Genomic DNA, 14,537 nt, shown 5'->3' on the forward strand with positions numbered 1-14,537 from the left:
CAGTGTTCTTCAAGTGAAGCCACTGTTTATTATACACTTTTAATCTGTATACACAGTAATAGAAGGCATGGGAGGATTACTGTGTGCCCGTGAGGCTGCATGTCTGTATTTGGTTGTGTCAGCTCACGCTGCCATCTTTACCCGCTCCCCTTGGCATGAAGTGTTGGCACAGCTGCTCGGCTTTTCACGCCAGCGTCAACACGGAGCGGTTTCACTGAGCCAGCAGTGCTGTCAGCAGAGTCATGGTCAGCGTCAAATTCAAGAAAGTTTGGATGATGATCAAAATGTACCCAACAATGTCACAATTTCCAATTCCATAAAAAAAAAAAAAAATTTGTTTTCACAATAGAACATAAACAGCAAATCAGATGTTTAATCTTTTACAAGGTGATTTATTTGCTAACGTACACATTTGTTTCTTCCAACATAATTGACAGATTACAGTAGTATACTTAAAATATAAAGGATGTTGAAACAGGAGTGCGTGGTATTTGTTTATATGGTCATCCAGCATGACGATATCAAGTTCAGTTGCATCAAAAAAGAAATTCCCAAAGTTTATTTCAGTAAGTGTCCCCTGGAGGGTTAAAGGACGACACTCCTTAGTTTTACAGGCTTTTTATTTTGCCTTCATTTCAACATTTTTGGGATGTGCTGCTGTTGTCACTCTCACGTGGCTAATAGTTGTGACGAGATTGTAAAATGTGTTATTTTCAATATCTGCTATAAGGCCTCTGTTCCATTGTGAATAAATTATGGATTTTATTATTAGTTTTATTTTCTATTTCTATCATATTGTGCCAACATTTGTTGGATACTTGATGTATATAGATTTATTTTAGTGCCCCTAATTCTCTGTAATTTCCTGAGGGACGACTGAATAGGTAATATTCTACATTTTCATTCGTGAATCTTCTTTGCCAATGCACAATGGCAACTTTGATGTCACTGTAGACTTTTATTTTGAGCTTCTGCATCCCAGGGATCCAACCAGTGACGCACAGTTGAAGATGTGTTTGGCTCATCCACGCAATACGAAAGCTCCTGTTTGGTGAATTAATATATTCTTTGAGTCGACATTCACTGAGAACATTTGTCAAATGTGTTCATGGGCACAACCCACGCTGCTGCTCATCCCACAAATCCATGCTCCCTATAAATGTGGCACCATTTAGCATGGAAACAGGAAGCCTCCCCAGTGGTAAAAGATTCATTGCCAAGAAGCATTGTTATAAGAAGAATTTTGGTTGTCGAGTCTAAATGCTCACAGCACTGTAAACGTGCTCCACTAATGGGGCTGTAATTCAAGGCAAATGGAGCACAGTCCTGTTGTTATCGTCGGGTATTTTCATTAAAGGTGAATTTAAAGACCGAATACGCCTTCGGTTATTTGTGCCGTAGCTTTTCCCCGCAACACCTGAATGTGATTGACTAATCACAGGGTTGAAATCATGAAATCGTGTTTGTCTAGGGAGGTATTAGAGGTTATTTTCATGCTTTCTGCCTGCTGTTATCTGGGCTGATATGTTATCTGTATTAAGTCGGCACTTCAGTTTGAAGGCAATACGCCTGGAAACTGCCCAGGCTTAACATGGATAGCTATTTGTACCGCAGCAGTTTTTGTAACCGTCACGTGTTCTCGACTCCTCTTGTATTTCTGTTTGGCTTCACACTTGAGGTTATTTATTGTTGCTTTTACTTCATGTTTGGGGCCAGCGGCTTGTCTTGATTGGGAGGCGGAGTTTGAACTCGGCGATGTTATCGTTGTCGATCTGCCGAGGCTGTCGTTTCTTCCCAAGCTTCTCATTCATCTTCCGCTTTGATTGTTTTTATTTTTTTATTTTGCACAATCTCAAATCCCCCTGTCCATCTCCAGGCTTTCCTCACATCCCCTCTTCTCTCCCTCCTTCAGGCCGGACCCAAGATAAACAGCCTCTGTTCTGAGGCATGTCAGCTACGTATTTGTTCCAAAAAAGCTGACCAGTTTCTGGATGCGGTTCAGAGCAGCGTCCCCAAAGGGAGGCGAGATTACAAATTGAGTCTTTTTTCACCTTCTCCCCCTGCTCTTCATTTGTCTTTGTCGAACCATTTTGCTTTTTTTGTTGTTTTTTTTTTCACCACAACTCTCCCACGACTTGTGCGTCTCTCACAAGAAACGTCGTGATTTGTGAGATTTGACGCCTCGCCATCTATACGTTTGACCCCCGTTGACGTTCTGCACAGTTTGGCCTCGCAAAAGCCCTTCAGGTTCCCTCCTTGTTTGCCGAACGGTGATTTATTTCACGTCGGGAACTTTCATCGCTCCCCTCGGGTTTACCCGCGGGACGAAACGCTGACATGAGAACGCCAGTTCTCAGGCCGCCCGGCAGCTTGTGTTAAGTCCCTCTGAGAGTCGCAAAACACACACTTCAGTGACTCTGCGGAGAAGCACTCCCAGTTTGGCGCTTGCTTATCACTGGATTGTTTGGGGAAAAAAAAAAAAGCTTTTTCAGAGCAATGACCCAAAGTGTACGTTTCTCAGCGGACAAGGACACATTAAAAATGTGTGTGTGAGTCAAGAATGTGTTGCCTGTTTGCTTTCCCAAACACCTTATAAAACAATCTATTGCCTTTTTTTTTTTTTTTAAAGAAGCAGTTTCGAACTTATGTTTTTTTTTTTTTTTTTAACTATACTTTATTCTTAACTTGAATATCGGTTCTTCTACAAACTCTGTGACCTTTTCTCCACTCTGAGTATGTGTAGTCGCATAAGCAAACACTGACCCACAGTGCGCCGACGTTTGGACACATTATACTTTATTCCATGAAAACACACACACGCAGACACACAAAGGCACATATTTTTGTGTGTAACCCCCGAGCATCACACGCTGGAGTCGTTTTCTTTTTCTAACCTTCTTAAACACACACACACACACACACACACACACACACACACACACACACACACACAATGTGTGTGTAAGCTGTGTTTAGACTGGGCCTCCATTCCTATATAGAGATACAGATCACTGTTTTGCTGTTCCAAGCAAGATGAAGGGGTAATTATATCAAACCAAAGGAAAAACAACAGGGGGGGGGGGGGGGGGTGTTGGAAGGCAAGTCAATCTGAAAACATATGGTGGGACAGTAGTCGTTCACTTTATGGACAAACATGACACGGTGTGGTCACCTGTGGTAGCAGGGAGGTATGATATATATCTCTGTTTGTGTCACTCCAACCACCAGATCTGTCCTGCTGCCTGCTGAGGAGGTGTGCGATGACAAAGCGACAGCATCTGACGTGCTTGTTAACCACTCGCTGTAATTTACATTGTGGCTGAGAATTTCTCCACCGCATTGTCTGCTGGTTGTTTTTTTCCCCTCAGAGCATGTTTCCATGTGTTTCCTGTGAAAGAGAAGAGGGGAGGTTCAATTGTGTTAAATCTTCGGTAACTTGTCCCAAATGTTGTGCTCCTCAGAATAAACATTTGTTTTTAATTCAAAGAACCAGGATGTAGAATTCGATCGGCGGCCTGAGCAGAAGTGTACTAATCAGTGTTTGAGTCACATATAAGGCTGATGAACTGTGACGTCGACGCAGCTTCACCCCATCATCTCTTCCATCTCTCTCCATCACACTCCTTTGACAGAAATGACGTGCGGCTTTCCACAGAGAATTATCCACCTCATAGAGTAGCTGAAAGGTCATGATCACTTGGAGGATCTCCATCTTAAAAACACAAGAACAATATTGCAACTAACACAATAAATACCACGTTTGTGTGTTCAAACTAAACTGAAAATGGCATATCGGCCTAACTTGGCCTTTACTGGTGGAGACGTGTTAACAGCTCTATCTTAGGGGTTCCTGCATTTTACTGCAAGGCGTTTACAATCCAGACACTTCGGTCAAGGTTGTTGCCAGAGATAATGCCACATCATGTCTGACTTAAAGGCATCATTTCAGCAACTTGCTCGCAGACCACAATGGCCTCAATTCTGCTGCTGGTTGGAAACTGACAGTCATCTCTTCAACTTTAAAATGAAGGTGATATGGAAAAGCTAATTGGGGGCAGTCTTCACTGAAATAAGTTTTTTGTTGCGAAGCAAGAGCGGCCAAAGTCATAAGACTGATAGAAGTTGTTGTATCACACTAATTAGTCCTCATTGTAAAAAAAGCTCTTTACATTTTAAAAAGAAACAGATGCGTGAAAGCACAAACAGAAGGGCAGACAGTTTATTTATCTATACAGGTAAACAAAGCCGTGGAAACTATTCACTAATCCAGCGCAGTATTCATTTAATTTAAAACTGGCCCACCACAAGGTTCCAATCAACCTACAGAGTAACTTTTACTGCAACATGTAAAAGAGATAAGAAAGATGTTAACTGAGCACTTATTTTAAATAGGAAAAATAACTGCTGTTTCTAATTCATCCAGGTTTTCCAATACTCACAATGACGCATCGTGAACTGCATGAACATGAAGCATATACACATTAAAGTCAAAACATGAACAGTGGAAGGTGAGAAGCTCGTAAGAAAACTCAAACACAAACATTTAATCCACTTTTGTGTGGTGAGTTGGCAGGTTAAAGTAGAGGTGAGTTTTAACGTCCGTGTTTCTGAATTTAAACAGTTTTACACTGAAAATGGACTTACTAATGCCTTGTTTAAATGATGCTTTCAAGTGTTTTGGGTGTCCTTTTACATGACAACTGTGCTTGGAGTCACCGAAAACACAACTTTTTTAAAACGGCTCTCAATTTGGAGCTTTTAAAAAACGCTCCCAGCCTGTCTCCATGTAAACAGGGAAAACACAACTTTATTGAAATGCCTTTAATGCCCATGTACTTTACTGAAACAACAACACAAAACCAATGCGTTTTCCCTTGAAACATCATGTAAAAGTTAGTGGTTTTACATGCTTTCACTTTCTGAAATCAACTGCTTTGTGTTGAAAGAAAAAATAGATCTAAATACACCCATCACTGTGTAGATAGACCTTAAGTTGAGAACGAATTAACAAATTGTCTGCTAAACCCAGCCTATCATGTGATGAGAAGTCGAGGAGACGGCAGGATGAAGGAAGAAAATGGGGGGAAAGTGTGGACTGGTGGCGTTCTCCCGAGGAGGAACGTGTGCAGGCAGTTGGAAACAGGATGAGTGTTCAGCAGACTTGAATGTTGGGACGTCGTTCCAGGAAGCGGCTCTCACACAGTGCAAACGCCTGCCAGGTATGGTGAAACCATTTCCAGCAGCACAAGCTTGAGACACTCAGCCAATTAGGACTGATGTCATTTCCAAGCCAGCCTGTTGAACTAGAACTTTGAATACATTTCAGTGCAGAGACTTTTTCAGGTAATGAACAGCAGTCCTCTGAAATTACAAGTAATGGTTTGGAAATAGTTTCCCCTCCTCTAATTGAGCTGCAACAAGTTGGAGTTATGTGTTTTTACAATGGGTGTGTTCAACAGGAGTGGTTTTGTTTGGGGTGAATTTTTATTGTGTTGCCACTATTTGATCCATAAACAGGCTGATCGGACTGCGAGGCAGATCTTGAGAAATGCAAGCCGAGCAATCGAAAAGGAAGCTGTAACTTTTTGTCGCTGCTAAAGTAGGGAGAAAATAAATTCTTTAAGTGGACCGAGGTCCTTTGTGTGAGCTTTGGACACGAAAGCAGACAATCAGCCTGCCAACAGACTTTTTTCTTTCTTTTTTTTTATGGAGTACAAATTCTCACTTTCAAACAAAACCAAACTTAATTAACTTCAAATTCTCTGGCTCAGTAATATGCTTTTCTTTTTTTTTTTAAGGTGCATATAGAAATGGGGACTGAGTACAAGTTTGTAAATCCTTTTTTTTTCTGCGGCCTGATTTGCTCCCAAGTGGCCAGACTGGTTTAAATTAGGGCTCTCCAACCTTTAGCGGCCTGTCCGCTAATTTGACTCCTAGAATAACAGCAGCTACTGTGTTTTTCAGGAGTCTGGAACCAAACGTCCGTCTGGGGAGTCTGCAGAAGACGCAGGTGCTCACTCTCTCCCTCTCTCCTTCCAGGATTCAGGTTGAATTATGTGTTCAAGAGGGGCTGTTTTACTATTTTAGAAGCGGGGGGTGAAAAAGAAAATCCCAAATGCCTTGTTTTCATCAGGACTATTTCCTGATCGGATCTTTCCCCCACAGTGGATTTGTCTGCACGTAAATGTGTTTGTCCATGTGTGCTCACTGCGGCCTGTTACCCGATTTCAGGGTGCCTTTAGCTACGACATGGGGTATGAACATTAATTCTCACTTTCTTTGAATGTTTCTTGGTTACATACAGTCTTGCATACAGTCTCCGCTGTCAATCTCTTATCATTCTTGTTTCATTCCAGCCATCGTCTCTATGCCCCGCTTCTGTTTGCTCCTCCCATAATGCGTCGTCCACGCAGCCATCCGAAGCATTTCAGATGCAGCATTTCAAAGCCTTTTGAGTAGCTTGTCAACATCGTTCAGCACCTGTAACTTTCTCGTCATCCTCATGGCATGACCACAAAGTCACTGCTGGTCGTGTCCACCTGATGTTCACGTGACCCAGTCAGGTGTCGGGGGTTCACATCCTGCAGGCTCCTCTAGTTTCTGAAGCCTCTGTGTTGTTTTGATGCAGAACCCAGCTGAATATTGGACTCTGAATAGCAGCCAACCCACAGACCAATTTTATTTTTTAGACCCATTTCCAGGAAAAAAAAACAACAACAACAAAACTCTGTTGTATTTGGACGAATATATTAGTACAGCAATTATCTTATTTGAATCTGTCTTTGTGTGGGTTGGTGGTGCAGTATATAAAATACCACACAAGAACGTAGAAGACACAGACTTGATGCTGAGCCAGGCTTGCTGTGAGTTTGCATGTTGCATGTTGTGCGCCGAGATATGCTCTTCAAATATAATAGTTTCTCTGTTTCCTCTGCTCCTAATTTACACCAGCTGTGAGTGGGCCTTGTTTTGTTTTTTTGTTTTTTTGTTTTCTTCATTTTTTTTTTTACCATCGCATCTGCATCTGAAGTTCCGACAAGCAGTGTTTCAGAAGTAAAGCACTTTGTTGACGTTGGTGTTTTTGGACACTCTTTTTCCTGATTTCTTGTGTTTCAGAACTCATGTAGCCACCAGACGTGAAATATTCAGGACTGCCAACTGATTCAATTTTAAATAAACTAATCAGACAGTTTTTTGTCAATTCATCATGTAGATTAAAGATTCAGCCATTTTGGATGAAGTGTGGGGGCAGTGAAATATGTCTGAAGCAATCAATGCATCCGTTTCAGCATCATTCTGCGGGAGTGGGTTTCCCCATCATGAAAATCCTTGTGCACCAGAGAAATACGCAGCACTACTAGATTTGATACCAGATGCAATTTGGCAAAATCTGGAATTATAGTGTTTTATGAGGGTGTTTAGTCATGAGGTTTGTTTTCGTCTCTCGTGGCTTGTTCTTATCAACTTTGCAAGTTGTTGTGAGATGTTACCTTCTTTCGTTTACACTGTTTGTCATTCCACGTCCGTTTCCTCTGGCAGCCACATGAACACAAATATGACTTCACCATCAAACGGCGTGGCTTGGTTTTTGAAACGTCACACTCGTCTAGCCTTGAAGTTTAAACCCCAGCCTGTGCTGGAGTTCTGAGTTATCGATGGGAAAACCAGCAAGAACGTTTACTTTTGTAACTCGGGCTGCAGAAAAGGAGAGTGGTCATGTTTTGACTGCGTGCCCAAACCTTAAAAATGTGCAAAGTTTACTTTCCCATCGAATAAAACCAACACACTGTAAGAGCAATCACACTATTTGATATGCTAAAAACCATAAAGACCTCTGTTGGAAATCCCCAACATTCCTGGTTTCGTTTCTTAAACCCCAACCCGTCTGTACTCCACCCTCCCATCGCCGTCTCCTGCTTCATTCCCTGTCAGTCCACTTTCACACGCATTGTCGGGCGCACATGTGGACTCTGGTCTCTTAAGTTTGTCAGACTGGGATGCAACCCTGATTAGCTTCCTGACAGAAGCGATACCACCCACCCCCTGAGTCGAAGTCGGGTTCCTCCAGAAGGGGTCCCGGCAGAGGGTGGAGTGCTCCAGCCACCGCTGTTTGTTTGCACTGTGTCCTTATTTCCGTGAATTCTGACCTGACAGGAAGCGTAGAGGGGAGACGGGACAATGGGCTATTGTGAGACTATACTTTATGTCTCTCTGTGAGGCTGAAACAGGAAGGCGCGCTAAGTTTGGGTGCGTGGATCTGCAACTCCTAACCTGCACGGACACACATGCTAAGCTGAGCTGTTCCCCTGTCCTGTTTTTTTAAATTTTTTATGTACTTTCATTATCTTGACAAAATTAGCCTTCTCCTGATTTAACCTGTAGGTCCTTTCACCACTTACCTCGCCTAAGACGTAACTCCAATTCAAAAGTCACTCTCATCCCATCAACATTCTTGACACTCCAGTTGATATCAAGTGGAGAAGCACCATCACACAGTCAGTCAGTGGCAGACTTTGTACAAATCATGTATTTTTGTTGGCAACGAAGAGCGTCCTTGAAAGCTCCCAAAAAGTGTTGATTTTATTTTTCAATTCTCTTGGGTTTGAGCAACAAAAAGTAATAAGCTATTATTAATTTGATAATATACTACACTGTAATTCTCTGTCATTACCAGACCTGGTGCTACGTTTCTTTTACTTGAATACTATGGTTCAGCTCAATACGCAAGTGTTTCACCTTGGTGTGGCTGAGGAAAAATCCTTTTTTTGAAGTTTTGTGTTTACGCAGGAACATTTTGAAAACAATGTCTGTTTACACGGAAATGCAGAAACATGAGAATGTATTGTGTTTATCAATCTCCTATCAATGTAAAGCCATCTAAAACAGTCTCTCAAAGCAGCTGTCAAAGTTTGATGGAAGCTGACTGGAACCTCTTTGAGGTCAACAGCCAATTGACAAACGTAAGCACAAAAATACTAAATTGATTTGATTAATCAGAGCAAAGTGTCAGATATATTTTGACATACTAAAGAGGCAGGGACCTGGACTGTTAGGATTCACAGATTACTTCCCATGAAAGAGAGAAAACAATCAGTTTGGTGATACATTGCACTCGAACCTCCACACAGTGCTGCCTTTCAAGCAAGAATACTCCTGGGGTCGGGGTGGGTGGGGGGGATTTCTGACCACCATGTCCAAGTCCTAGCGTCTGACCTTAGCGATGTCACTCGTTTAGGTCAGGGAGGAGCGGGCTCTGATGCTCGGATGATGTATGGGTTCACACCGGCTGTAAAAAGGGGGTAAAGCAAAGACCCAAAGCAGGGGAGGCTATTTACAGAGCTGAAAGCATGTGGCGGAGTTTTCTGCGCTCTATGTGTGGCTGACAGTATGGACCCTTTCGTCAAAGCATGTGACTCTGGTGTGATAACAGACAGGCTTGTACAAACTACACTGCCTGTTTACTCTGATAATCCAGCGGTCGGCGATGTCCAAGGCCCCGATTGAACCGAGGTCGAAGCTGGAGCTGGTGTGAGTAGGTGTGTGCATGTCTTTCTGCTGGGAGGAATGTCAGTCTGACCTGTGCAATCTTAGCATGTGGATGACTGACTCACACTCACACACACAGGCATACAAACCCGACCTCAATCCTGCAAATCAAAAACACGGTCTTTTAGTAACATTTGCCAGCCCGTGTCGGGCAGAGGCGTCAATGTTACTCACCTCGCTGTAATTAGTCCTTTTGCTTAGTGGCATCTAAATAACAGTGTTGAACTTCAGCAGCGAGTTTAAGTGTAAAGAAACGAAAACATGTGATTTGAGAGCACGTGGTCAGACCTGGAAGAAACAGGTTTTATAAAGAGAACTTTCTTCTCAATGGGAATGATACATTTTGTTTCGTCACTGTTGATTGCTGTTGCATTGATTTGAATATAAGCTTGTCCTTCTACAATAGGAACATACTTTTAACTAATGTTTTTAAGACTAACATTGAAGACTGCTGTTCCCAAATTAGCACAAATAACTGAGTTGACCTGGTGTTTTGAGATAAACATATAAAGAAAGTAAAGTGCTGGGTGGTGGATTTTATCTACTACACTGTTGCTGACAAGGGCCAGACATTTTACAAATAATGAACTTGAACATTACTTTTTTGCCACGTAATGAACTACAAATACCGTTTTTAAAAGTTCAGCTAATTTGAAAAAGTTGCCTATTTACTACAAACACCTGAACATAATGTGTTTCCCTTTAGCAACCACTTTGTGTGTTTGTTGACGTGGATCATCAGAACCTCTGGGGCAAAATAACTTTAGAACACGGAGGTCTGCTCAGGATAAACTACAATGATATGGCAAAACAAGAGGGGAATAGGTATTAAAATGGACTTTCATGACAAAACTGTGTAATGATTCCATGTGGGCATACCACAACTGACTCAGATTCACTTTTTCTTTACTGCATCAGTGCTTTCACCAGCAAGATACATTCATATACCATTTACTGAATCAATCGTGCAGGTGGTCGATGCTGATAAATTCAAAGTTTCTGCAGCCAGTATAGACTTCTATAACAACATCAACCAAAAAAAATAAAACCCCAACTGATTCAGACGATATTGACATTATATATTGAAGTGTTTATTCATCCAAAGTCATATTGCAGTCCCAATACATTGTGCAGCCTGTGTGTGGCCTCCAACAGAGAATCTGTTCAATGAAGTGGAGTCTGTTTTGACAGTTACAGAATAATATCGTTAATAGAACATCCACAGAAGATTTGTGGATGGCTCCCTGCAGAGGACCTTCCAAAACTGGGCTGGGAAGAAAAAACATTTTCCACCACTTCCCACATTCTGAAGACACGGTGATGATTTTAAAGTCAGTCGGTGTGTTTGTCTGTGTTTATTTCTGCAATTATTTACAGATAATTTGGAGCATTGTTAGTCATACTTCTCCAAAAACTTGTGGTTTGTTTACATATAAGCTGCATTTCTATAATAACTAATGATAATAAGGCAATGAGGATTTTCTAGGGTGACTGAGCTGAAATTTGGAGTTGGAAAGTTGGCCATTGAAAAGGCGTGTTGTACTTTAAAGAAATGACAAAGAACCTATTAAAGAGGTCGTCGAGTTCTCTCTACTTTAGTGACGTGTGGTTGGTTTGCCTTCGTCCACTGATTTAATCACATCTCTCATTTCTCTGCTCTTCCATATCTTCTCTCTCTTTCTTTTTTTTGGCCTTTCTTCCCATCATTCCCCTGCTCAATTCTCTGCTCTCCTCTGCTCTGCTGCTGTGATTGCCTGTCTCCTCGTGGCAGCATGCCCGGCCACCACTGGGCAGCATTCCTTACCCGGAGCCAACGGGAAGACGTGGAACCGAAGGGAGGGAAGAGCGGTACAAATGGAAGGAATGAGAGGAGGAACCACACTGGGTCCTCGACGTTATAGATCTGTGACCTTGCCGAGGACGAGAGAAACATTTTTCTTTCTTTAGATTGTCTGTTGCCGAGGGAGTCTCACAGTCATAAACCTTCATTTCCAGCTCTTCTGTTTATAGTCACATCCAGTCGCTCTTTAGACTCGCAAGCACTCTCACTCAAGCCACAAGAACCTTGCACAGTTTGACCAGAGGCCCACTAAAGTACACATAGCGCGTATATACACACCCCACACATCACTGCTCTCGCCCTCTTTTTTTTCACAGTGGGAAATGAAATATCTTGAAGGTAAGTTACGATGCCTGAACCGTTGCTGCCGAGGTGCAAAAATAAAGGATTTGCTGAGAAAGCAGAATGAACTCCACCCTGCTTTCAAGCTCTCATTTCTTCTAAGCACTCCAGCTCACTTATATGTGTGTGTGTGTGTGTACATTTCAAGGCTTGTAGGAGCATGTGTGCAGGATTTGGAGTGTGTCTGTACTGTGAATAAGTGTGTTGGTGTGTGGCATGGCAGACTGACTGTGGGTATAGGAGAGGGTTAGAGAGTTTGGCTGAGACAAACATTTAAGCCACACAAAACAGAAAAGCCACGCATACAGTCTTTTTTTTGCCCCCTTCTATTTGAGCCTCCTCGTTTTCTGCTTTTACTCCGTCACTCCATCTCTGCCCTCTTTTGCAGCCTCACTCAATGTGAATCGATTGCAGTGTTGGTTTACTTGCGTCACCACATTCCTCGTGACTGTACACACTCCGTCTTTAAAGAAAAGCTGGTCAGAAAATAAGGTTGTCATTAGTTAGTGTAGTGCTTGCACTGTAATGTCTAACCTGGGGCACCTTGCGTGAGAGTTTTGAAGTTGACTTTAAGCTAAAGGCATATTTATATTGCAGAGGTGACAAACATCGGCCTGAAGCATTCTGGCTATGTTCAATTGTCAGATTTTTTATATGGCAGTCTGAATGAAACAAATAAACTTTTGTTTTCCGAACTCTGTCGTAGGCCACTTTTATATAAGCTCCTTAATCCGATAGTAATGTATTTTCAATTCAATGAAACTTTCAATCATAGTGTGTAAAGACTGCAAAGTGAACTCTGCCTATGATTCTAAGCTATTCATCAATCTCAACTCTCAAACTACCTCTATATCTTTCTAATTTTTGTACCATATGAATCTTTACTTACATTTTTAGTTCTTTGTGCTTTGTTAATCAGTTGCTCCCTCAAGCTTAGCATTTACTGTACAGACATCAAAGCCTGAATGCATCAGTTTTCATCTCGGCAGGAAAACTGAATTTCGCAGGTAATGAAGTTAAAAGACGCCAGTTGGAAATCAATGGACATGAGCGTAGCTGGAACCAAAATAATGGGATTTTCCATCATCATTTATCAGCGGTTCCGCTTGAAAATCATTTCAATTCACATTCATATTTTTATCCCGCTCTTTAATGAAAAGCATCCCATGCAAACAATGCTCCACTCTTATACCACATAAGTGACACAAGCTGTTTTGGTGCAACGTGTTTGAAGTAAGAAGACTGAAAGTAATTTGTTGAGTCAATAAATCATGCTGATGACATTTGTTCTGTTCTTACAAAAAGACAATAATGTGTTCATAACCAGCTGTCTAAAGGTCACTGAGCGGAGTTTACGAGTCGTAAGTTGCCAGTTAGCGTCCCATGAATAAAAGCGTGCAGCAGTCCCAGCTGAGCTGTTCAGCAGAAGAGTGTAGTTTTACTGAGTCGCTCCCATCCATGTCTTTCAGCTGGAATTAATGAGGAAATTAAAGGGAGTCTAGTCTGTGTGTGCACAGCATAAAGGTTAATGGAGTCCATATTTTACAAACTGCAGAAAAGAAAGCTTAACACAGACTGGCATCTGGGCATGGGATGCTTCGAAAGCAACAAAACACAGTATTTGAAAAGCAGAGTAGCCAAAAGGAGATTTATTGTTTTTACATTGAAACGGACTTGATTGGCTGATTCAGTCCGGAGTCTGAGACGCATCAACCAGACAAATGTTTCACAAGAGATGGGCAGGTTTTCTGGGGACATCATCAATGAGACAACTGGACACAGCCGGGGGGGACAAATGTTAAGTAACAATAATCTCATCCCCACAGATTGCCAGAAGCTCACTCACCTCTGAGTTTGGCCAGTTCAGCCATTTTGGCAGAATTCTCAACACAATCGACTCGTCCTTTCTCAGTAGCAATGTTTCTTTTGACAAAAGTTGTGTGCATTTTATCAGGGTTCAACCTAATAGCACCACTGGAATGATTGTCTCTCGTTCATACTTACGGACCATGTTCACACTGACGCTAACCCTAAACCTAAAGAAGTCTGCTATTCAACTCTCATCTGCAGCTTGGTGTGCAATAAAAGTGACGAGAGCTGGAGTTTATAGTTAATTGCATGAACCTAAACATTGGAACTTACTTGCATTACTTGGATTTTTTTTTTTTTTTTCGTGGGGGGGGTGGATTTACTTTGTGTTTTTATATGCGTGATGATGAAGTAGCAGTCGGGACAATACATTTCGAGGTGTATTTACTCATGAGGCCGTCTAGTAAAATGAGTTCATGCATTGCTGAGGTCGAGCACAGAAACGGGGTCTTCATTTCAACTGTCTGGGATGTCTTCACTTTTGGCAGGCTCTTCGTTTCAGCAGCTCCCAGATTGAGGGGAACAGATCCTGAGAGAGAGAGAGAGAGAGAGAGAAAACGATCCAATTTGAGTTTGGAAAGACACTGAGAGTCATCAAAATATCTGCTAGTCTTTAAAAAAAAGTTTTTCGAATTACGTCACTGGCCTCAGGCTGCAGTGGAAAATATCTGCAGCTCATTGTAATGACGGCGAAAGAGGAGAAGAAACGGCTGGGCGAGCGCTCATGAAACTCGGGCACTCAGCACAGCAGGAATAACAAATACCAAGCGTCGCGAGATAATCGGACAATGGAACGACTTCTTAATAGTCCCATCTGTGCTTCTCCTCACAAGCCTCCTCCAGAAAACCATTAATTTGGAGTCAAGGAATGTGCGTTCATCTGTTTAGTCTTCAGCGTCTCTGGATTGTGACCTCTGACCCAACCAGATCACCGAGAGCG

This window comes from Blennius ocellaris, assembly GCF_963422515.1.
Source record: "Blennius ocellaris genome assembly, chromosome: 21".
In the NCBI taxonomy this organism is placed as follows: Eukaryota; Metazoa; Chordata; class Actinopteri; order Blenniiformes; family Blenniidae; genus Blennius; species Blennius ocellaris.